Here is a 25,013-nt window from a genome sequence, read left to right on the forward strand (position 1 = left end):
GAGAAGATGGACAGGGAGAGGGGTACGAAGAGAGAGGGCGAGGAAGTAGGAGGAGATGGAGATAGAGGAGGGAGGAGAAGATGGACAGAGAGAGGTGTAGGAAGAGAGGATGGAGAGAGGAAGTAGGAGATGGAGAGAGGGGAGAGGAGAAGATGGACAGAGAGGGGGTAGGAAGAGTGAGGGGGAGGGAGGGAGGGGGGAAGTAGGAGGAGATGGAAAGAGAGGGGGAGGAGAAAATGGACTGAGAGAGGGGTAGAAAGAGAAAGGGGGAGGGAAAGAGGAAGCAGGAGGAGATGGACAAAGAAAATGGGAGGGGGGAGATGGACAGAGACAGGGGGAGAAGGAAACTAGGACGTATGTCCAATTCCCATAGATAGTAGAAACGTGTGTTTTTTCTTTATTTCCATTTAAGCAGACTAACCTACAGTGAAGTGTGGCTGGGTGCAGCCAGTGTGAAATATACACTTAAATCAATGGTCGGCATCAATTAGTCGTGCGGGCTGCAGTACTCAATTGTTTTTATACTAAACACATCAAAATAAGTTTTGCATCACCTCGGTTCCGAGAGTTCCTGAACCTGTACAGAAAACTGCTCATGAGAACCACACATTGCATGTTGTACCACCATACAGCGATACCTTCAGAGGTGGTGGTCCAGATTGCTGTACAAACCAGAAGCACGTCCTCTTGCATTGATGCATGCCTGTTTTCCTCGTGGCATACTATCCACAAATTCATCAAGGCACTGTTGGTCCATATTGTCCCACTCCTCAACGGCTATTCGGCGTAGATCCCTCAGAGTGGTTGGTGGGTCACATCGTCCATAAACAGCCCTTTTCAATCTATCCCAGGCATGTTCGATAGGGTTCATATCTGGAGAACATGCTGGCCACTCCAGTCGAGTGATGTTGTCCTGAAAGAAGTCATTCACGATATGTGCACGATGAGGGCGCGATTTGTCATCCATGAAGACAAATGCCTCACCAATATGCTGCTTATATGGTTGCACCATCGGTCGGGGGATGGCATTCACGTATCGTACAGCCTTTACGGCGCTTCCATGTCCACCAGCGGTATTCGTCGGCCCCCACATAATGCCACCCCAAAACAGCAGGGAACCTCTACCTTGCTGCACTCGCTGTACAGTCTGTCTAAGGCGTTCAGTCTGACCGGGTTGCCTCCAAACACGTCTCCGACGATTGTCTGGTTGAATGCATATGCGACACTCATCGGTGAAGAGAACGGATGCCAATCCTGAGCGGTCCATTCAGCATGTTGTTGGGCCCATCTGTACCGCGCTGCATGGTGTCGTGCTTGCAAAGATGTACCTCGCTATGGACGTCGGGAGTGATGTTGAGCGTCATGTAGCCTATTGCGCACACTTTGAGTCGTAACACGACGTCCTGTGGCTGCACGAAAAGGATCATTCAACATGGTAACGTTGCTGTCAGGTTTCCTCCGAGCCATAATCCGTAGGTAGCGGTCATCCACTGTAGTAGTAGCCCTTGGGCGGCCTGAGCGAGGCAACTCATCGACAATTCCTGTCTCTATGTATCCACTCCATGTCCCAACAACATCGCTTTGGTTCAGTCCAAAACGCCTGGACACTTCTCTTATTGAGAGCCCTTGCTGGCACAGAGTAACAATGTGGACCCTTTCGAACCGCGGTATTGACCGTCTAGGCATGGCTGAACTACAGACAACACGAGCCGTGTACCTCCATTGGAACTGATCGGCTTTCGGACTCCCCTCGTCTAATAGGCGCTGCTGATGCATGGTTGTTACATCTTTGGGCGGGTTTAGTGGCGTCTCCGAACAGTCAAAGCGACTGTGTCTGTGATACAATATCCGCAGTCAACGTCTATCTTCAGGAGTTCTGGGAAGCGGGCTGATGAAGAACTTTTTTTGATGCGTGTAATATGCATCTAGCTGGAACACGTATTATGTTCGAGTATAATGACTTTTCTGGAGACTAGAAATCTACTCTGTAGGAATCAGCATGGGCTTCGAAAAAGACGGTCGTGTGAAACCCAGCTCGCGCTATTTGTCCACGAGACTCAGAGGGCCATAGACACGGGTTCAGAGGTAGATGCCGTGTTTCTTGACTTCCGCAAGGCGTTCTATACAGTTCCCCACAGTCGTTTAATGAACAAAGTAAGAGCATATGGACTATCGGACCAAGTGTGTGATTGGATTGAAGAGTTCCTAGATAACAGAACGCAGCATGTCATTCTCAATGGAAAGAAGTCTTCCGAAGTAAGAGTGATTTCAGGTGTGTCGCAGGGGAGTGTCGTAGGACCGTTGCTATTCACAACATACATAAATGACCTTGTGGATGACATCGGAAGTTCACAGGCTTTTTGCGGATGATGCTGTGGTATATCGAGAGGTTGTAACAATGGAAAATTGTACTGAAATGCAGGAGGGTCATTGATATTGACCCATGGCGCAGGGAATGGCAATTGAATCTCAATGTAGACAAGTGTAATGTGCTGCGAATACATAGAAAGAAAGATCCCTTATCATTTAGGTACAATATAGCAAGTCAGCAGCTTGAAGCAGTTAATTCTATAAATTATCTGGGAGTAGGCATTAGGAGTAATTTAAAATGGAATGATCATATAAAGTTGATCGTCGGTAAAGCAGATGCCAGACTGAGATTCATTGGAAGAATCCTAAGGAAATGCAATCCGAAAACAAAGGAAGTAGATTACAGTACGCATGTTCGCCCACTGCTTGAATACTGCTCAGCAGTGTTGGATCCGTGCCAGATAGGGTTGATAGAAGAGATAGAGAAGATCTAACGGAGAGCAGCGCGCTTCGTTACAGGGTCGTTTTAGTAATCGCGAAAGCGTTACGGAGATGATAGATAAACTCCAGAGGAAGACTCTGCAGGGGAGACGCTCAGTAGCTCGGTACGGGCTTTTGTTGAAGTTTCGAGAACATACCTTCACCGAGAAGACAAGCAGTATATTGCTCCCTCCTACGTATATAAATAAAATCAGAGAGATTAGATCCCGCACAGAGGCATACCGACAATCTTTCTTTCCACGAACAATACGAGACTGGAACAGAAGGGAGAACCGATAGAGGTACTCAAGGTACCCTCCGCCACACACCGTCAGGTGGCTTGCGGAGTATGGATGTAGATGTAGATAGACAGCCTAATCCAGAAACATCTACTAACGTTAAGAGCTTCTCAGGAGTGTAGTTTTCCTGCTTAATAACAAACGAACATACAGAGTCAGCAATATTTTAAGACGTAACTAATTTTAATTGATGTTGGTGAATTGGACCTTGAGGTAAGTGTCCCCCCTTACCTCAGGGGCAGAGGGGTAGTAGCGCGGACACTGTGGGATTAGAGGTAAGAAGGCACCTTCTACTGGAGGAAGTTGGCACCACATTTGCACACACAAGCCACCTAATTACCGTAAATTCCGGGGAGGGGGGCGATGAGCTCTGACGCCACGTTCAGTCACATCTCAGATGTGTTCGATCGGGTTCAGATCTGGGTAGTTGGGGGGCCAGCACATCGACTGGCACTCACCGTTGTGTTCCTCGAACTACCCCATCGCTTTCCTGGCATCGAGACATGGCGCATTATCTCGATGAAAAACGTCACGGCCGTCGGGAAACTTGATCGTCATGAAGAGGTGTACGTGGTCTGCAACCAGTGTACGATACTCCTTGGCCTTGCCTTGCACGGACCCCACTGTATCCATGGATGCCCACGTGAATGTTCCCAGGAGCACAAGTGAGCCGCCGCCAGCTTTTCTGCGTCCTCCAGTACAGATGCCAAGGAGATGTTCTCCTGGAAGGCGACGGATTCGCGCCCTTCCATCGGCATGATGAGGGAAGTATCTGGATTTATCAGGCGATGCAACGGTCTGCCACTCCGCCAACGTCCAGTGCCGATGGTCACGAGCCCATTTCAGTTGTAGTTGCCCTTGTCGTGATGTTTTTGGCACGTGAATGGGTCATCGGTTGCGGAAGTCCACCTTCTGATGTTAGTTCCGGCACAGTTCGCCGCCTGTCCTGTCTTACCAGTCTGCCCAGCCTACGACGTCGGACATCTGCCGCGAGAAGTGGCCGCCCAACCCTACGACGTCTGTAAGTGTTTTCACCTTGATTTCGCCAATTGTTGAAGACACTGAGCACAGCACTCCTCGAACACCCGACAAATCGTTCAGTTTCCGAAATGCTCTTGCCAAGCCTCCGGGCTATCAAAATCTGCCCTTGGTCAAACTCAGATCGCACGTCTTCCTCCTTCTACACGACCAGCACTCTCACTGATAGTACTGACTAGCAGTCATTTCTCGCAGTCGTTCCTGCTATCGCTTGGACGCGTTTATATCGTTAGTAGGTCGGTGGTCACATTGTTTGATCAATGTAAGATCGCTATAGTCCGATCCACGAACGATGGCGGTTCGCGCATGTCGAGGCACGGACGAGGATTGCGTCGTTGACGATTCCAAGCGACAGTTGCGGTAGGTGCGTGCGCGTTATTTCCGCTTGAGGAAAGCGTATATCCTGCACATTATGTCTCTCCCTCGCTTATGCGGAATGTATCACTTACCACCATCATCAGTGATAACAGCTCGCAGAAAATGGAATAAAAATTCACTAAACAATTCGCTACGATTACTTTTAATGCTCAGATTAGCTCTAGCATTCAGAGCAGAGCGCTCTGAACACCTCTGAAAGCTCATTGGCTGTCGGGGAGTGCGCGACGTAGGTGCGCAGAACAAGCCGAAACTCGACCGCCATCGGTCGTGACTCCAACTATAGTCAACTTGGGGCTCATTACATACTAGTTTGTATAGGTTACTAATTAGTAAGGTCGGTACATACGCGGCCCGAGAAGTTGCCTCTCTGTCAGTATTGGCTCTTGAGCAGAAAAGTTTTACTGTCACTGACTTAAACGAACGTAAGTCACCGCGGAAGTCCTCAACCCTTTATTACTTAAATTAGTCAACACTATTAGTGTGGTATGTGTCGTGTAAATATAAGCCCATATTAAACGTTTTATTTGGAAGTAAAAAAAGTTTTGTTCGGAACAATGTAAATGAACCTTGACAACGTACATCAGTTACAAAAAGTTTTGATTTTTCCATAAAAGGCCGCGGAGGCCGAGCGGTTCTAGACGCTTCAGTCCGGAACCGGGCGACTGATATGGTCGCAGGTTCGAATCCTGCCTCAGGCATGGTTGTGTGTGATGTCCTTAGGTTAGTTACGTTTAAGTAGTTCTAAGTTCTAGGGGACTGATGACCTCAGATGTTGTCTCATAGTGCTCAGAGCCGTTTGAACCATTTTTCCATAAAAATTTATATTCCAGTTACAACTTAGCATATTTGTTAAAATAGAAGCCCGCCGCTATTGCAGTGACATTTTATAGAATCCGGCGAGGAAAAACGTGTATGTCTTCCTCCACAAATGAAGCTAAACCGATGTTAACCACAATAACGCTATCTACAGATTGTAAAACTTAGCTACTGAAGCCAAATTACGCACCATCTCACGACAAAGTTGAGAAATACATCGGCTTGGGTGTGTGACACCCCATCACAGTAACGAAGGGCTATAGTTGTTGATCAGTGATCTGTGCTCTGAACGGTTAGAGATGTCTTCCAGATTCAGCCCAATGCTCCTTCCCTTCTTCCTTGAACCCTTTGTCGGAGACTTTGGAGTCTGAAGCTCACCATATTTAAAATCGGCTTCGGTAGTCGGGTTGCATCCATCCTGAACAGATGTCTGCAGAACTTCATCTGTCGTTTCCTTACTGACTTTTCTTCTTCTTCTTTTCCTCCTCCTGCCTTTACGGCCACGTTGGACCACTTCATCAGCCATTTTATGGGCATCTCCTTCAGTAGATTTTCTTTCCGAATTGCCCAGTATCTTTTCATTCGTTCTGATCCTTTTTATCGTTACTCGTCTGTAAATACCCTCTTCATTCTTTGTCGTTTGTCTATTTTTGGTTTAAATCTAATTATTGCGTTTTTCAGTTTCTTTACATTTTCTGTTTTATTTTGCAAATTGTCCAGTGTTAATTCTAGCTCTTTCATATCCTCCCTGATTTCCTTCACCCATCCTACTTGTTGCTTCATGTTCCAAAGTTTCTCTATAATTTTTCTTGGTAATCTGGTTTCTGGTGTCCTCATAATGTGACCAAAAAAGACATCCTTTTTTCCGTATATTATCTGTAATGGGCACCAGTTTGCTGTGCGGCATATCATTTGACACTATTCGCCTTTGTCCATCTTTTTGATATTCTTTATTTATGCACGTTATAACTATTCTTCTCTCTGCCTTTAGAATTTTGTAGTTCTGTTTTTCTGGATAACTTTGAAAAGAGTTCTTCCGTATGTTACCTCTTGTTGAACCACCTTTTTGCAATGTTTTAACTTAGTTCTGATTGACACACTTTTTTATTGTATGTAGACCATATTAATTTTTGAACTGTTATTATTTTCTTTCTTGCCATGCTGGTTTCTCGTCCAAGCTGTGTGTTGTAATTTCTCCTAGGTATTTAAACTGTTTCACTATCTTTACTTTCCTGTTATTTACTGTTATGAGATTGAGTACTAGTTGATCAGCTATCATTATCTCAGTCTTTTTGAATGATGTCTGCAGTCCCATTTTTGTGCTATATTTTGTTGGGTGGTTGTTTGATTTCTGGCTTCTTGAATGTTACTAGCTAATAATGCTAACTCCTCTGCGAATCCCAAGCAATTAAGTTCATTCGATTTTTCTTTGTTCCAATTTTTATGTTTTTAGGCTTTTTCTTGTACCATTCCCTCTTTACTTACACCAGACTATAGATGAAAAGTAATGGGGATAGGCCATCTCCCTATCTTAACACTGTTTAAATCGTAAATGGCTTAGATATTTCTAATCTGAACTTTAAATTTGGTGTTTGTTATAATTAGGTTTATGATTGTTATTGATTGAAAGGAAGAACACAATTCCTTAGTATCTTCATTATGAACATACATCGTTGTGGATACAGTCATAATCTTTTTGAAGTCTACAAAGGTTATATCTTGTTGTTTTTCTTGGTAATCTGGTTTCTGGTGTCCTCATAATGTGACCAAAAAAGACCGAGCAGCACTTCATTCGGCACTATCCAATTTCAAAGTGATAATCTGTTCTGGGCAGCTTCTCCAGGGTCTAAATCCTCCTTAGTGTTATCTTAGACCCAATTCAAGTTGATCTTAGCAATGATTGTATCGAATTCTTGACAGGACTTTAAAAGTAATATCGCAAAGGGAAGTTCCTCCGTAGTTGTATGGATTTGAATTTTCTTCTTCTCTGTGTAATGGATGGATTATAGCAGTAGTTTAATATTGTAGTAGTTCTTCTCTGTTCCAGATTTTTTTGATTTGTTCATAATATATGATAAGAAAACTCTTACCCATTGATTTAAAACGTACGAGTTTTTTATTTTATTTTGTATGCTCCCACTGTGAAATCACTGTGTAATATTTCTGGCTTTGCATGCATCATATTTGGCTACAAGAAGCTCTTTTTAGAGCAGTTGAGAAGGCAGCTGTGGCAAGATGACGTAATTTGGTGTGAGGTACCGATGACAGAGGGTTTATTCGATACGGGTATCATGAGAAAGACCGCCTAAATTGTGGTCCTTCTCCGCGATTGGCTGCTGCATTCGGAAGTTGCACGCCAAAATGACAGTCTTGTATTATTAATATTAGACAAACTACACTGCGCGCATACTTGCATTTCATATTTAGAGCATCTATCGATAGCGTGCTATCATTCCATTATTTCAAAAGTATTAATCCCAACAGAATAATAAACAACTAGAAAACGAAAAGGCGGACGAAGCACTTCGGTGATCTTCGGATCGCGCCTAGCTTGGATGGTGGGCGCAGTGGTTCTACATCTACATCTACCGTACATCCACATCCATACTCCGCATGCCACCTGACGGTGTCTGGCGGAGGGTACTTTGAGTACCTCTATCGGTTCTCCCTTCTATTCCAGTCTCGCATTGTTCGTGGAAAGAAAGATTGTCGGTATGCCTCTGTGTGGGCTCTAATCTCTATGATTTTATCCTCATGGTCTCTTCGCGAAATATACGTAGGAGGGAGCAATATACTGCTTGACTCCTCGGTGAAGGTATGTTCTCGAAACTTCAATAAAAACCCGTACCGAGCTACTGAGCGTCTCTCTTGCAGAGTCTTCCACTGGAGTTTATCTATCATCTCCGTAACGCTTTCGCGATTACTAAATGATCCTGTAACGAAGTGCGCGGCTCTCCGTTGGATCTTCTCTATCTCTTCTATCAACCCTATCTGGTACGGATTCCATACCGGTGACCAGTATTCAAGCAGTGGGCGAACAAGTGTACTGTAAACTACTTCCTTTGTTTTCGGATTGCATTTCCTCAGGATTCTTCCAATGAATCTAAGTCTGGCATCTGCTTTACCGACGATTAGTTTTATATGGTCATTCCATTTTAAATCAGTCCTAATGTCTACTCCCAGATAATTTATGGAATTAACTGCTTCCAGTTCGGCGGTCTCGGAGGACGGACGTGTTGTCTGCCGAGGTATCAATTAAGACTTAATTTGTAATGTCTAGTTTGTAAATGTGATAGCTGATTGGGAAGCTCCGGAGGCGAGACATGTTGTCTGCCGCGGCATCAGTAAAGACTCAACTTGCAATGTGAAGTTGAGAACAGTGTGATTGTAATTACAGAAATACGCCGTTAATTATTTTGTTGAAGAATGGAAAGTATTTGTGCCTGTAAAGTGGAATGTAATTGCACAGTTTCTCGTGTTCTGCCAATAAAAAGCCAGTGGCATCCCGTATAAACAAACTGATCGGAAATTTAATCACTTCTAAAACAACAGTTTCTCGCTAAGAGTTTCGTACAGCCTCAAATTTACGGATCCACGACCAACGTGCTGTTTTCTGCACAGGGGACGACTACTATAGAAGATTGCAGGGTGGTGAACTTTTATTAGAATTTACACGTTCCACTCTGGACGGTGGAAGCAAAGACGCACCTCGCCTTCCGCAATCATAATACAAATGAGATCAGTGACACGTTATCTGCGGAACACAGAGGAGGTATGAAGAAGAGAAATTACTTTTGAGGGAAGGGATTATCATACACAAGTATACATCACTTCTCTCTCGAACTCACTCTTTTTTGACTTGCCGTGCCTGCCCCACCGATTTTTTAAATCACCAGTCAGCAATTCCAGATTCTCCGCAAATTTGATCTGGCAACATTAATTAAGAAATTGTTTTGGAAATTTGTAGTAAGTTCCTATGGGACCAAAAGGAGGCCCACGAGAAAGACAGGCCGCGGCGCGTACGTCACGAAGGTAGTCGCTCGCTCAGCTCAGCAGACAAAATGCGTTTCTAAACCTATTAACTCGCAGCTGGGAGTGTATGTACTAACGAGAATTGCATCTTCTACAAGAATCTGCTATTACGAAGTCTTACTGATTAACAGTACTACAGCAAAATTTAAGATGAATACTCGATATAAATGGTATAACGGCATGATTATAGCAATTAGTCTCATCTGCTTAACAGGGCTCATTACATGCTGGAAGTTGTGCCTTATGCAACTGATAATCATTTTAGTATGATTTTATTTTATTGTACGCCAGTACAGCCGTAACAAAATATAAGTAGGCCCACGGACTTCCCATCATTATAGGACTAAGTAGTGGACTGCAGTAGAAGATTGTTTTCGTTTGTACAGACACGCCTAGTCACGAGTTAACAGGTGCAGAAACGTAGTTTGTCTGCTAATTTGAGCGAGCGAGCGCAGGACTACCTTCGTGACGTACGCGCCGCGGCCTGTCCTCGGACCAAAACTGCTGAGGTCATCGGTCCCTAGACTACACACTACTTAATCTAACTTAAACTAACTTACGCTAAGGACAACACACACACACACACACACACACACACACACACACACACACACACATGCCCGAGGGAGCACTCGAACCCCGACGGAGGCAGCCGCGCGAACCGTGGCAAGGCGCCCTATACCATGCGGTACACTAATTTAGTCTCTCTATTCGACCCGCTGTTGACTTCATTGTTAGTTTTCTTTTTGATCGATGTTGACGTGGTCTGCAAGCGGGGAGACGGTTCGAGGTGAGTTTGCCGGACCGCCGTCAGCACGTGACAGTGTAAGTGACGCCTGCGGGAGTCGCCGCCGGACCCGTGCGTGGGAGCAGGGGCCGTGTGCGGCGGGGGACTAGTGTAGCAGGGGATACAACCCGTCGGCTTTGGACAATGACGTCACAAGTGGCCAATCGAGAAGCGATTCTTCTTAAGTGTTGTAGCTCCCTTCAGTGGCTGATAAGTGTTTTTTGGCTTTTTAAAAAAAAAATCTCACGAGATAGAATAAACAGATCCACTTTATTAAGCAATCAGTAAAAAAACGAAACTGAAACATAACTGCAAAAGCGAAAATGGTAAACTGCTCTCTGGCGACTTGTGACGTCATTGTCCAAAGCCGACGGGTTGTATCCCCTGCTACACTAGACCCTGCGGCGGTGCGCTCGGCAGGTGCGAGGGCGCGCGCGCCGCCGCGCCGTGGCACGCCGTGCAGTGCCTGTGCGCCGTTGTGCGTGGCGTCGGTAGCGCGTGCCCGCGGCCGCCAGGCGGCAGCAGCCGGCGGCCGCGGTGGAGGGGGGAGCGGCCGCGCCGCCACACGGAGGCGTGCGCCGGCCCGCGCCAGTCGTGCGCTGCGCGTCGGCCCGTGTTGTCGTCTGCCAGCAAGTGGGGCCACGCCGGCCGGTCGCGCCCTCACCTGTCAGCGTCGTGTAAACTCGGCGTCGCTCCTCAGGGCACGTGGTCCGCGTCCAGCGCGCCGCGACCGATCGAACGACAGTCGATTTCGATTCGGCCAGGTGACCTCTCTGGCACAATTCGTGTGTGATTACCGCCGTGCAACTGCTGCTTAGTTTACGATCTTGTGGATATTCTCGCGTCGCCGGCGCCATGCGTGGGTAAGTTATAGCAAGAATGCCTCCAGTGGCTGTTTTTTGTTGTAAAACATTTGTTTCTGTGTATTGTAGTGTGAGATGGTTATTTTCACTCAAAGACTCGTCAACTCTGCCTAAACAGCTAACACAGTCCAGCAGCATTTTGCAAGGAATTACATTAATGTTGCAATATATTGTGAAAAGATACTCCCTCATGTTTCCTTTTTTGTCCGCTGGTGACTGCAGTGGTCTCTTACACATCACGTCTGAAAATTAAATCCAGAAGACACGCGGATTATAAAGAAAAACGTGTGTGTGTGTGTGTGTGTGTGTGTGTGTGTGTGTGTGTGTGTGTGCGCGTGCGTGCGTGCGCGAGCGAGCGAGCGAGCGATTACGTTTTGTATGCTGTTGTTTAATCTCTTTTCGTATATACACATACTATGTGTTTTTAATTACCCGTCCAATATTGTCTTTTGTTGCTATTGTTTCCCACAAAGCAACCACTGTTGTTTCCATGTCATTGTTGACGATCTTATTGTACACTTGAAATGAAGCACAGGGTTATCGTTATAAGAGTAACTGGTTTTACAAATTTACTTTGATATTGCCTTAAGGGGGTAATAGTGGCCATCTTGTAATTTAATTACATATTTAAGATTTCGGTCCCGAAACGATATAATCGGATTCCATTCATTGCAAGATCCGTTTAAAAAGAACGAGAAAGGGTATTACAATGCTAGGAAACTAAAGTAGAAGACTAACTATATCAAACATATCTACGTACAGGAAATGAAGTACATGTGGTTGTGTATCGAACTTAGAAATAGTATTTTAGTACTTGTGTTTCTCCCTTTTTAATTATGTCATCCTAAGATTTTGTAGTACTACGAAACCGATAATTGTACCATTTGAGTGAAGCGAGGCTGTGATAGGACTTACACGTAGTTTCCAATTCTTCCAAAATAGCTGATAGGTGTGAACCACTTGTTTGTTATGTTTGTCGTAAAGGCGTGACCTCTACACCGTTTGTATGCGGTTATAAATTTTTACGAATACATACGGGTGTGGGCGTTATTGGAAAAGGTCTCGTTGAATACCGATGCCTTGTGTTTTCCCGAACAGTCGGCAGCGGGTTTACGGTGAGGACGTTCAGAATTAGAACAGGCACGAACGCGCTGACTCTTCTTGGAAAGGACATTACCGTCTCTTTAGTTCACGTGGTCTGGAAACGGTACTGCTTTTCCAACCCATATTGGCAAGAGTTTACTTTGGATCGCGCGTTGACCCCTGTCGTCTAGTAGAAAATAACTGCCCGCTGGTTGGTTAGTTGGTTTTTGGGGGAAGAGACCAAACAGCGAGGCCATCGGTCTCATCGGATTAGGGAAGGACAGGGAAGGAAGTCGGCCGTGCCCTTTCAGAGGAACCATCCCAGCATTTGCCTGGAGCGATTTAGGGAAATGGCGGAAAACCTAAATCAGGATGGCCGGACGCGGGATTGAACCGTCGTCCTCCCGAATGCGAGTCCAGTGTGCTAACCACTGCGCCACCTCGCCCGGTCTGCCTGCTGGTAAAGGAAGTCTTTTACTGTGAGCTTAAGAGGCGTGTTTCGATCGTGCAGGAAGAACTTGGGTACAATTTACGTTTCTAGCGCAGCAACTAATTACGTTGTTGATTACTTAAGGAAGTTGAAAATTGAAGCGACGTTGCTGTTAAAAAGGTGTGCTTCTACTTTGTTTCATAAATTGTCATTTTCCGGGGTAGAGGTTTTCTTTTATTTTGATGAAAGCTGTTTTATTATTAAGCCATTAAGTTAACTTCGCCTCCGTGGACCTAATGTAGCTGTTATGTTTACAGCGTGATATGTTTCACAGATCGGCTAAAGGGCGGAGTTTCGCAAATCAACAGTAGGTACATGCGCAACTATCACATATGTGAAGACTATATGTAAAATGTATTTATATTTGATGAGAAACTAGTTTTAAATATTGAAATTCCTACGCGAAAATCCACTTCAAAAATTTGTGCTGGGTCAGGACTCGAGCCCGGATTTTCCTCTCAGCGCGGGCGGTCGCCTTACCACTTAATCAGAGCACGCTCCATTTACCGACTCAAGTTCCTTGTCACACACCTATATATTTCGTCTCATAGATTAGCAGTTAATTTACCCACACTCGCACATTTCGTGATTCAAGACAGCGAGAAGCCATAGACTTTCGTTGTCATTTTCGTCACCCACGCACCCGAATATATAAGTTTCAAATATTGGCATTTACTCCCGAACATCAACTTAGCTGTAATCGTTATGGTTGTGCTACGTGAACCAACGTATGAAAATTTGTGCTAGCCCGGGACTCGATCCCGCTGGCGATATGCGGGAAATCCCGGTTCGATTCCAGGCCTCGCACAAATTTTCATATGCTGCTTTACGTGGGACAACTATTTACAGTCGATTTTTTCTGGAATAAATTTCAATATCTAAAATGAAAAAAAAAGCCGGGTCAACAGAAGCGTCCGATCCCACGCGTCGGCTTTGACCCGTGACGTAAGGGTGTTGTGTGTGACGTCATGACGGCGCGGAGTTTCGTTTGAGTGTGGCTGTCTCCAGTTCTGTTTTATCTTATTTTATTTACTTTTCTGATTTGTTCGTTCTATCTCGTGAGATTTTTTTAAATTTAAAAACACTTATTACTTATTTTAATTATGTTTCCTCCAATTTCTGTTTTAGTTTATTATATTTATCTTTCTGATCTGTTCGTTCTATCCCGTGAGATTTTTTTTTAAAAAGACCAAAAACACTAATTAGCTACTGAAGCGTCTTTATCTTCTGTAGTTTGCAGGGGTTACGACCCCTGGGGAGGTGGGTGGGTATTCATGCATGGCTGTCTTCACTTACACGTTGTAGCTACGCAAGCCGTCTAAATTTGTTTATATTTAGTTTGCCCCCACCCAAAACACCCCATTTCCCGCGCTTGTCCCGTTAGTGTCATTAGGCTTCTTGTGGAAAGTGTGTGTTTGTTTTTGTTTCCGCCATATTTGTGACGTCATGGGTCAAAGCAGACGGGCGGGATCGGACGCTTCCGTATTTCCAAAAAGCCCTTATTCTGGCGTTTCACTTCAGTAGTTACGCAACGTACTACGACGTGTTGGGTACGCCCGCATCCTAACAAAATCCGCATAAGGGTTCACTTTTTTCAATCTACATATGTGCGTCACATCTGTGATACTTGCTCCCCTGTCTACTATAGTTATGCGACCCGTTTAGGCCAGCACATGTTGCTTGCCACTGCCCCCTTCCCCCGAAACACACACACACACACACACACACACACACACACACACACACACACACACATTCATTTTAAGTGTAAGACGCCGCTAGGTGGTTTACAATACAGAGTATGCTTCTCTTCGGCAGCTTATTTTGTCAAACAAAGATGTTTAATCTAGTTGTTTCAAAAATCACGTTAATCTTCATAATCAGAACAAATCGTCAGTTAATCACTGTCATGTGGATTAGCTATGAAGTGATTTTCTGGAGTCATGTTTTCTATAACACTAATTACGGTTCTGATTTAAGCATCGGATGTACCATTTAAATTAGTATCGTTATAGTCAAGTCGTAAAATGGCGTAGAGTAATGCAGATCTTTCCGTCTTCAGGACTCGAGGTACAAGATTAGTATCACTTCTGTTATGATACCTGACATAATTACCCGAAACATGTTTGATTGATAGACGTAGTCGCGGTCACAGAAAATGAGCGAACAGTTTCGTATCGCCACGACATAATCTCGTGACTCAGGGCAGCAACTTTCGGCGTAATTGGAAAACCGTTCAGCATTGTGTCCAGAGAATTGGTGCACATAGATGTTTTTGTGCAGGCTTTATTTCGCTGTTCTGTCAGTGCCTTTTCTTAGCACATTCCCGCGGTGCGTGAACGGAAAAGCGACGAGCCCTGCCTTCGCGCCACCATCACGTGCTATTGTGAGAGGAGGTCGTCCCCTCGGAGAATTCAGCATCCCTCGTGGATTAATATTCATTAGCAGGGGGTACGAGATGTGTCCTAGGGCCACCAGGGGAGTAACTAGTGCGTTGCCACTTTTACAGTTGAGTTTCGTGAGGGGTGAACTTCGTGGCTTCGTTTATATGGCAGCGGCTGTCGCCCCGTAAATCGTGAAGGGGAAAAAGATTGTCACACGTTGATTATTTTGGGTAGCGGATTTTTACTTCACACCGTTTGAGGGAATTGATCGTATTTGTGTGTACATACGTATCCCAGTTGTGGCGATTTGTACATAATTTTCGTTTACTTTCAGTGTGTTGTTGCACTGTCGGCAGTGTATGTGTGCAGTTGAGAGGTGGTGCAGTTACTTATCCGGCTTGTGTTTGAATTCCTTGAGGCCTGGCAATTTCCAACACGGAGTGCTTGAAATGGGAAGAATTGATCGACTTGGGTTGCGAAGGAAAGTTGACTTGTGGACCGAAAAACTGCTGTTTTAGCTGAGATGACTTGCGACATCCTGTTGCATTGTTCTGACAGCCTTTCCTGCTGCCAAATTATTTTTTTTTACTTACCGCCATGGAAGATATACGCCAGTACTCACAAGAATTTATGTTCGAATTGTTGGAGATTGTTGCGTTTGTGGCCAGTAAGATCGAAAGACTGTAATGATGTTGAGAAGAAGAAAAGGTGTAAACTTACACACACATAGTATTATTTTTGTGGCGGTCTAGTTCGTAGCAACACCCTTGCCCCAGGAATAAGTAAACGAATCAGCGAGAGATTTTCACAATTTGCTCTCTTTGTGGTAATTTCATGCCACGTCAAACCCAGACACGTTGAAAGGTAAGATGTGTAACTGCGTCGCCCTCCGTAAGGTGTTTTTGAGTTGCCTCTGTCTATTCTTTAAAAAAAATCAAGGAAGGTTAGTTTGATGTAAACAGCCTTACAAGAGTGGCTACAGCGTCGCGTGACTTGGCTTGTTCTAATTGCGAAGTAAAGCAATTGTGTGTCCCGTGTGGTCAAGTGGCATTCTTCGTATGCTCTTTCATTGTTGTAGGAGTTACCAATGTCCGGTTTGCAAGTCAGTATTCAAAAGGGGTCACATAGTGGTGAACCTCCTTACGTAATGAAAGCGTTTCAACTATCATCAGAAATAAGTATCGCGTCAGTATTGGTACTTTGATGTAGCATAAGTGAATTAAATTATATTGTAGCTGCTGTTTTTACTCTGATTCTGTCCATGGCGGCAGCTAAAATTTCTATAGCTACAATTAGCATGAAAATGCTGAGACACGAAGCGGCCATTTGGACGCACTTTAATTATTTTTCTTATGCCTTGACCACAATTTTATTATTTCCAATAGTAGTGTGGTCAAGACAAAAAAAATTATTAAAGTAAATGTTACATATATTTATGCTGTATTGAGAAGCTAATTTCGCAAACTTTCATGGTTACCCACAACTCTTAAAATAAATTGAAAAGATGAAAATCACCGTTTACGTAATCATTGTTTTGGCCATTTGGTGCACCCTTTGACAGGCGCATACGTTTGCTCATTGGTCAACAACGCAAATAGCCAATATTGGCCACAGGGATATTTAATCAATTATGAGTTCGTTACCATACAAAACTGTGTGTAAAAAAAACTCTTCCCGGAGGAAATTTATTGCGTTTTTTTACTCCGTTTAGCGCGCGCGGATTTGCCTGCCTGTCGGTCTTCGTGACTGTACCATTCCTTTTGTCAGCGAGCGTTGACAATGTCAGAATATGCAGCTATTGTCTCGGTCATAAACGTTGTTTTTTTTCCCGCCTCTACTGTGTGTTTTGGTATCAGTATAGCGTACTATGTTGAATAGAATGTAGTGTACGTTCCATAAGCTTTTTCTTTTCGCGCTCTACTCCGTGGACTTAAATGTTCCCGTTCTCGAGCGGAAAGTCTTAATTGAGATCTACGGCCTGGTGCAAAATCACCGGGGAATGGAGGGTCAGCATATTTGTGAGATAAATGAGAACAACCCAAATATTGCAGGCCTGATGAGAACCAAACGGCTTGTCACAGCAGGTGGTGTCGCACGGAATGACAAACCTCAGTGGCAGTGCAATCTACGGATTTTATTCCCTGCTGACTAGATAGACCAAAGAAAAGGTGCAGAGGCGTAACCCACGAGAACTTGCTGCAGATCGGCATAGAGGGCTATTGGCGGCAGAAAGCGAGGGTACTCACGGGACATCTAGACCAATACCAGAGCCGAATTATCGAGGTGTCCGAATAGTTACCGTTCCAGTTCAAAATTTTTCACGTAGAGATGGTTTGAAACAAGGTTTACCGACTTTTATCAACAAACTCCTGAAACTAGTCAGGCTATCAAAATGCAACTTCGCAGTCTGCAAATGACGCGTTTGTCTGCTGTGAGATTCACAACGTTTTTCGAAAGCTCAAAACAGAAAATCCAAATGGTTTTTAAGGGGAATTGTGAATGACACATTTAAATACCGGAATTGCAACAAAAAATCATTGTAAGCATTACAGTTTGACGTGGAATCGTTGATACTGACAGTTTATTACGAATTTTCCGCATTTGCGAAGCGAACTGAGAGGAGCTTCTTAGATTTCCCTCATTTAGAGTACAAATCTATTCTCCCAGATTTGCCTACATTATGGCACACTTTGCTTCCAGCTTTAGACTGACTTCTTTTGAAGTGGTCGCTTTTGAGAGAATATTTTCTTGATGAACGCGAAAATGAAGGTGCAGCAATAATTCGGAAGGTCTTTAAAAACGAGAAGCGTCTTCAATTACACTGCTGTTATTTTGTTCACAACATAATGCAAATTTTTGAAACCTCTGTTTAAAAACTGCAAAGTGACTATATTACATGAACTGAACTACATGTGTTTGACAGGATTGCGAAAAAAAATTACTGTCTGAAAAAATGATGAGTTCTACAACAGTCAGCGATGCAGTGTCTGAGGAAGTTGTTAAGCGATCAAAATACTTTTAAAGAAGATGCAGACAAATATTTGGAGTGTTTGGCTCATTTGAAAAAGTGGTACAGGTATAACAACTCATACTGTAGAAATATGAACATTTTGACAATGGATGAAGAATCTGACTGGTAAGAATTACAGGGTCTGAGTGCTTCTCTGAACGTTCTAGTAAATGAGGATAAATTGTATCATGATTACTGTAAACAGGGAGAAGTTCATGAAGTTGTGGCGAGTAAAACAGAGGATACGCCTAGCTGAGTATTTTTTTTTTTTCTCTCCAAGTGTTAAAGGTGACTCTGAAAAAGAAATGAGATATCATCGCTTTCGCTTTATCGGTCCCCATCGCAAACGCTGTTGTTAACGATCTGTGGTCAAAAATTCGCAGTCGACGAAATGAAGTCAATGTCAAATCCGAAATACAGGTATGCACTAATTTGAAATTCATCTCTAAAGAATTTTATGATTTTATTGTTGCTAATCCAAAAGCACTACAATCTGCACGCAATGTGAACCAATATAATTTTAAATGAAAAATATTTGGTTTTCTTAGATTTCTTACACCTCCGGGAGTTTTGAAAGACGAAGGTGTCAACCGTACTTGGTATGCGCAGTGTCGCGACATACAGAAACGAACACCAATGTCAGGCAGAGCGCAACTAGAAGGCCAGCCACTGCTTATGACGCAGTCGAATGGGGCGACTTCCCACGAGTTGCTCAGCTCGAAGCCCGTACCACCGGCTGCACGAAAAGTCCGCCTGCTTGTTCGGACTCGCGCCCATAGAGACTGCAAGGAGGGAGGGCATTGTGTCGGCAGCTGCAATCTCCTCACCCCCCCCCCCCCCCCAAGCTACCAACATGCTATTCCGGTAATAAAAGGCGGCCGCTTGGTGCCTACAGTACCTGCTTAGCGCGTTATAAATCACGACTGAAGGCAGGCAGCGCGCGCATTCCCTCAATCCCCTGAGGTTGGGGGCTGCACGCGAGTGTTTATCTAGCATACTTAACTGTACCAAAGGGTCGTACTGAGGTTTATTTTTTCCTCTAGCTGCCCAACTATATAGCCAACCACACTTATTTTATATGTTTACAGTGAAGTTTCGATACGATCACATACTTCTACTCCACATAACACAAATTTTATTTCTTTATTTACATCTACATAGATACTCCGCAAGAAACCACAGGGTGCATGGCGGTGTGTACCTTGTGCAGCTGCTTGTCATTCTTTCCCTGTTCCGCGAGCCCTAATACCTCTTGTCTTTAGTGTCGTGCGTGAGGTCACGGCCAAACAGGATCGCCATCACGATTCAGTCTAATTATTGAGCTTTAACTCGTCATGTGATCTAGTGACGTCTGTCGGGAATACCCAGCGGGTCTCGGAACATTTATTCTCGCGTTTAATATGATTTATTTCGTTTATTAGGCATTCAGTTCCCAGTTCCATCTGAATGTTACCGTCTTACTTCATAGCTGATTAAATATCGGGAACTTGTTTACGCGTTGTCCTAGTATGTGAAAAGGTATCGAAATGCTCTTTTTGCAACCCATCTGGCGAGTTATTTTACTCGATAATAATGAAATGGAACTTTGTATTGGGTTCAGAGTCCAGTAATAAGTCTCGAAGGACGGTATTATCACCTCTGTTAGATTTATATATGTCACCATAAATGTTTGTCACGGTATTTACTGTATGATAACGTTGACTGAAAATCAGCTCAAATACAACAGCATTTTTTACGGCTGTAGGAGCTACTACCATTTTCTCCCCATGTTTCACGAATCCGTCAATTCGAATCAGAGATATAGCTTGTCCTCGTGGCTCCTTTTAGCTTTTCTCGATTCACATGAGCCAAATGTCACGTGATAGTTGGAGTAACACTCGGTACTGTATCTGGGTCTGTGGTGTATCGGGAAACCTCGAGCTCGTTAGAGTTCGATTGTCGTTTACCCAGCCCAACTTGCCTTCTCGGTCGTTACGCAGGATGTACGGTGATACAGAATCGTTCAACAGTCTGTCGCAGTGTCGGTTCTCCAACTTTGTCAACAGTGTTTCTCGAAAAGAACGTCATCTTGCCTCCAGTGATTCCCATTTGAGTTCACGGAGCATTTTCCTGGGAATCTGGTGTTGATCGAAGCTACTGGTAACAAATCTAGCAGTAAACCTCTGAATTACTTTAATGTTCTGTTTAATGCACCCTGATGGGGATCCTAAATACTCGAGTATCCTCCGGAGTGGTTCGCAAAAGTGTTCCATACATAGTCTTCTTTAAAGTGGCGATTCAGTTTCCTTCCAATCAAACGAAATCCACCTTTCGCCATATCCACAACTGAACAGACTTAACGGGATTATTCTATTTCATATCTCTGTAAAACATCACACCTAGATATTAAATCGACGTAACGGTATCAAGCAGCACAGTACTAATTAATACTGTATTTAAACGTTGCGCTCAGATGCATTAACATTTTTTTACATTTAGAGCAAGCTGCCATTTGTCAAACGCAATAGAAATTGTCATCCTGAGTTCTGTATAACCGTACACTGGATCCGAGCGGTTCTAGGCGCTTCAGTCCGGAACCGCGCTGCTGCTCCGGTCGCAGGTTCGAATCTTGCCTCGGGCATGCCTTAGGTTAGACAGGTTTAAGTAGGGGACTGATGACCTCAGATGTTAAGTCCCATAGTGCTTAGAGCTATTTGAGACATCTGATGAAATTTGTCGCTTCTCCTCAAATTGACCTACCAGTCTTTGCGAAGCCCAGTACCTCCTGCAGACTTTGATAACCCACATGTCTCCAATATCCTGCAGTCATGAGTAATAATTTGTGAATTTGAGCTGTTGTGAAATGCCCATCGAAGCTTAAAATCTCATAAAGGTACATCCATGTTCGCAATGCTCTATTAAGTTCGAGTGTAGTGTCGAATGGTACTGTCCAAACTGCAAATTATTTCTGCTAGGCAGCTGCTCCTTTCCTTCAGGTACGACTGTGGCGTGCTCTTGTGTCTCGCCAATTTGTGAGGCTGTTCTCTAGAAAAGCACAGGCGCCAACGGTCGGGTCTCTGACATCTAGAAGCAGCTTGACATCGAGAGCCGCCTGACGGAGAAACGGGCCACGTACTCTGCCTGCTCACCGCGGAAAACACGGCCACAAACTTCGAACCGGTGAGGTGCCAAGCGTGCGAGGTGTTGGTGCCAGGGTTCTCACTCGACTAGTTTGCCAGTAGTCGACAATGCGTTTGTGCCGCCAGAGCTTGGTTCCCACGCTTTGCTGAGTTTAAATCCCATTTCTGTGTTAAGTAATTACGTATATGTATTTTGTCTGCTTCTTTACTGATTGAGCCCTTGTACGTGAACTGCTCCGTAGCACATTTTCCATTCAGGGTGTCCAGACATCTTCTAGAAATATTGTGTGGTTCAGTGATCGGACGCTACAACTGTTTTTTCAAGAGTTGCTACGTCGGGAATGCGACAACAGCACATGTTGAGAATGGCCTGGATGAACATACACGGACAGCTGGTTTTACTCTAGGGTTTTTATCAGTACAAAATTCAGTGAATTCTTGCGAATGCTTACAACACTTAAAACGCGATTTGGCGGCGTAATGACCCCAGCGATTGCTTGTGCCGCTCATTAAAACTTCCTGGATTTTGAGTGGCAGAGTGACTCACATCCGTATATTCCGTAACTGTAAATGATTTATCGCGAGCGGGACTGGTTCTGAACCGTGTTGTTGTCCTTTGCGCAAAGTTGTGACGCGAGCAACGTTCGCCTTTGTCGCGGGCGTCCGCTTATTTACGACCATCAGCTGTCTCTGATAATGCGCCGTCCACGCACTTCACGCACCTCCCAAGTGCCCAGTGGAAGGCTTTGCTGGCGGTCATTGCTGCCTGTTTGCCAGATTGTGACCACGTTACGCAGTAGCCACAGAAGAGTTGACGTCATCCTCGTCACCGTGACTTTGTCCAGAAGTGGGCGCGGTTAGCACCTTCGTAGCATCATTGCTTATTTTCCAGCCTGGATGTCCCGCAGTCCTGTAGTACACTGAAGGTATGAACCACAATGTAACAGAGGTAGTGAAGCTATCTTCTGTTGGTTGTCGTTCGTAGCGTCTTACCTTCAACTCCACAATAGCTGTAACCAGTGCTTTTTTTCTGGGGGGATGAGTACCCCTAAACTTTCTCTTCGACAAAGTAATTTTTTACGATGTTGAGAACTTGGAAGAGCGCCAAAGATTTATTTCACGGACTTAAATTTTTTATTTCGCTTTTTCGTGTTGGTAATCGCAATACGAACGATACCAGTGCAGTTTTTGGTGGGATAAGCGATGTCATTGACTGTTTGAAGCATTTCGAAGCTCCGGCAACCGTTCTCGACAAGTGAATCGCTGGCAGCCAGTTCGACAAGCATGTAGTGCCCTCGTGCACTAATAGTGGGCGATGGTACTACTAAACGAATATGCAACGCTCAAACGCAGGCTACCAATAGATGTCTCTACGGTCCCGCTACCATGATGTTGATGACGTCATGGCTAAAAACAGACGGGTGGTATCCCATGCTTCAGTTATAAGTAATTTTCGCTGCATTATATCCAATGTCGGAGTACCCTCACACTTTTTTTAGAAAAAAAAGCACTGGCTGTAACAATAGCACTGCTAACGCGTGATGAGGGTGCTTGATCATCTGAAGATCGGTATTGCCCAAAACTGGCCATTTTGAGATTTCAGACGGAAAATGTTTCCAGTTTAATAATGTATATGGTATGATACATACAAACTCACGTGATAGAGAACGCTCGCGTGAATGGGAGCACTTGTATCAAAGTGTCTCATTTCAGTCGTCGGTGCATCTTCCGCGGCGGTATACCACGCATAGGAGCTGAGGAATACGTGCCGAAATAAGATCGAACGTCCGCATCAAAGGAAGAAAAATAGTGGGCAATGCGATCGTAGAGCCAGAGCAGACCACACACACACACACACACACACACACACACACACACACACACACACACACACACACACACGTAAACAAGCTGGCGGGATCGCCTTGTCCGTCAGAGGCCTCAGAAGCCAGCTAGCTGCAGGCAAACACCGCACCGGCCTTTTCCTATAAAACAAACAGTCTCTGAAATACCGGAATCCCACTGCCTCACTAACCTCTGGACGTCGCTGCGTATCAAACTGAACTTCTTCTAACGTTCATGCCGTAGAATTCCATTCTGAGCGAGATGCTTCGAACCGTGGTGACGGGGGAAATTTTCATTGCCACAAATTGGACAGGAAAGGAGACTGCGCGGGCCTGAATTAGCGTTGTACGTAAACTTGAACACGAACGGTTGTCTCTCCCAGGAGTCGTCAGGCGCATTTTCTGTGGCGTTTAAGATGATACTTGCAATTTCGTTCTTGCAATGTGTAACTGTAGTCAATTTTGTCGAATACTGCACATCGCGTCCATCATACAACATCCAGTGTCAAGAGACAGCATCTGTTTGTTTCCCGTTAAAAGTAAAACAGTTTTCAAGGCGTAATTTCACGTGCCCATTGGATAGTGGCTCCAAATTAGTCTAGTACGACAGTAGGTTTACGGAGATACGCATGTCAGTAGGGGCAGGGGCAGTACAACCTTTGCTCGTCTCGTCTTCGTTGCCGGCTTACCCGGCCTCATGTGCCATACTGGCGCGCGCTGTCTGCTTCCCATGCTGCAGCGCCACTCAGTCGCTGTTGTAGTAGTGTCATTCTTCTTTTACCGTTTCTGTTAATGCATACCGTTAAACCGAATATAGTACTAGACTGGTTTTTGACCGCTCTACTGAATGCCCACGTAAAAGTCCGCTTTAATAATCAGTTCGTAACTAGAAACAACCGACGCTTTCCCTTAACACTGGACGTCGCTCGAAACATGTGATGGGCAGTATTTGCTCGGGACTACTTCAACTGCGCATTGCAAAAACGGAATTACTAATATCTACCCAAACTCCAGAGAAAATGCGCCTGACGGCTCGTAGTAGCAGTAGTTGATACTGCTAAAGCATAGAATGGCAGAATGAAATGATACCAAATCCTTGCTGACAAAAATGAATGACACCCAAAACGCGTGGGAACAGCAAAGCGAAGAATGTTCATTCATTCATTCATTCAGACTTGTTGGATGCGGCCCGTCTGATTTTCTCTCCTGTCCCAATAGTCTCACCTCAGATTAGCAATTCAGTCCAGCGTTCTCAGTTTTTTTCTCCTTTCCACTACAGTTTCTACTTTCTACAGCTCCTTCTGATACCTTGGAAGTTGTTATATAATGTCCTAGCATCCTACCGCTTTTTCTCTTTTGTATGCGTTTCCTTGCTGATTCTGCTCGGAACCTCATAATTTCTTACGTATCCTTCTGAAACATATCTCAAATTCTTCGATTCCTTTCTTTCCAGTTTTCCCTTGTAGTACGTAATTCACTTCCAGCTGCATATTCTAAGAAATTTCTTCTGTCAGGTTACCCCCCCTTTATATATAATGTTGTTGTGGTCTTCAGCCCTGAGACTGGTTTGATGCAGCTCTCCATGCTACTCTATCCTGTGCAAGCTTCTTCATCTCCCAGTACCTACTGCAACCTACATCCTTCTGAATCTGTTTAGTGTATTCATCTCTCGGTCTCCCTCTACGATTTTTACCCTCCACGCTGCCCTCCAATACTAAATTGGTGATCCCTTGATGCCTCAGAACATGTCCTACCACCCGATCCCTTCTAGTCAAGTTTGCCACAAACTTCTCTTCTCCCCAATCCTATTCAATACCTCCTCATTAGTTACGTGATCTACCCACCTTATCTTCAGCATTCTTCTGTAGCACCACATTTCGAAAGCTTCTATTCTCTTCTTGTCCAAACTAGTTATCGTCCATGTTTCACTTCCATACATGGCTGCACTCCATACAAATACTTTCAGAAACGACTTCCTGACACTTAAATCTCTCTATCTCTCTCTCTCTCTCTCTCTCTCTCTCTCTCTCTCTCTCTCTCTCTCTATATATATATATATATATATATATATATCTTTTAG

General features: G+C 44.5%; 1 protein-coding gene across 1 annotated transcript in view; it reads left to right on the forward strand.

Moving 5' to 3' along the window:
- Positions 1-10,735: 10,735 nt before the first annotated feature.
- LOC124776228 (protein rhomboid) overlaps positions 10,736-25,013 on the forward strand; it is a 310,766-nt gene continuing 296,488 nt past the window's right edge. Inside the window, exon 1 of the mRNA XM_047251086.1 lies at positions 10,736-11,003. The gene's annotated coding sequence lies outside the window, so the exon portion shown is untranslated. The remainder of the gene's footprint in view (positions 11,004-25,013) is intronic.

Source organism: Schistocerca piceifrons, chromosome 2, assembly GCF_021461385.2.
Source record: "Schistocerca piceifrons isolate TAMUIC-IGC-003096 chromosome 2, iqSchPice1.1, whole genome shotgun sequence".
NCBI lineage: Eukaryota > Metazoa > Arthropoda > Insecta > Orthoptera > Acrididae > Schistocerca > Schistocerca piceifrons.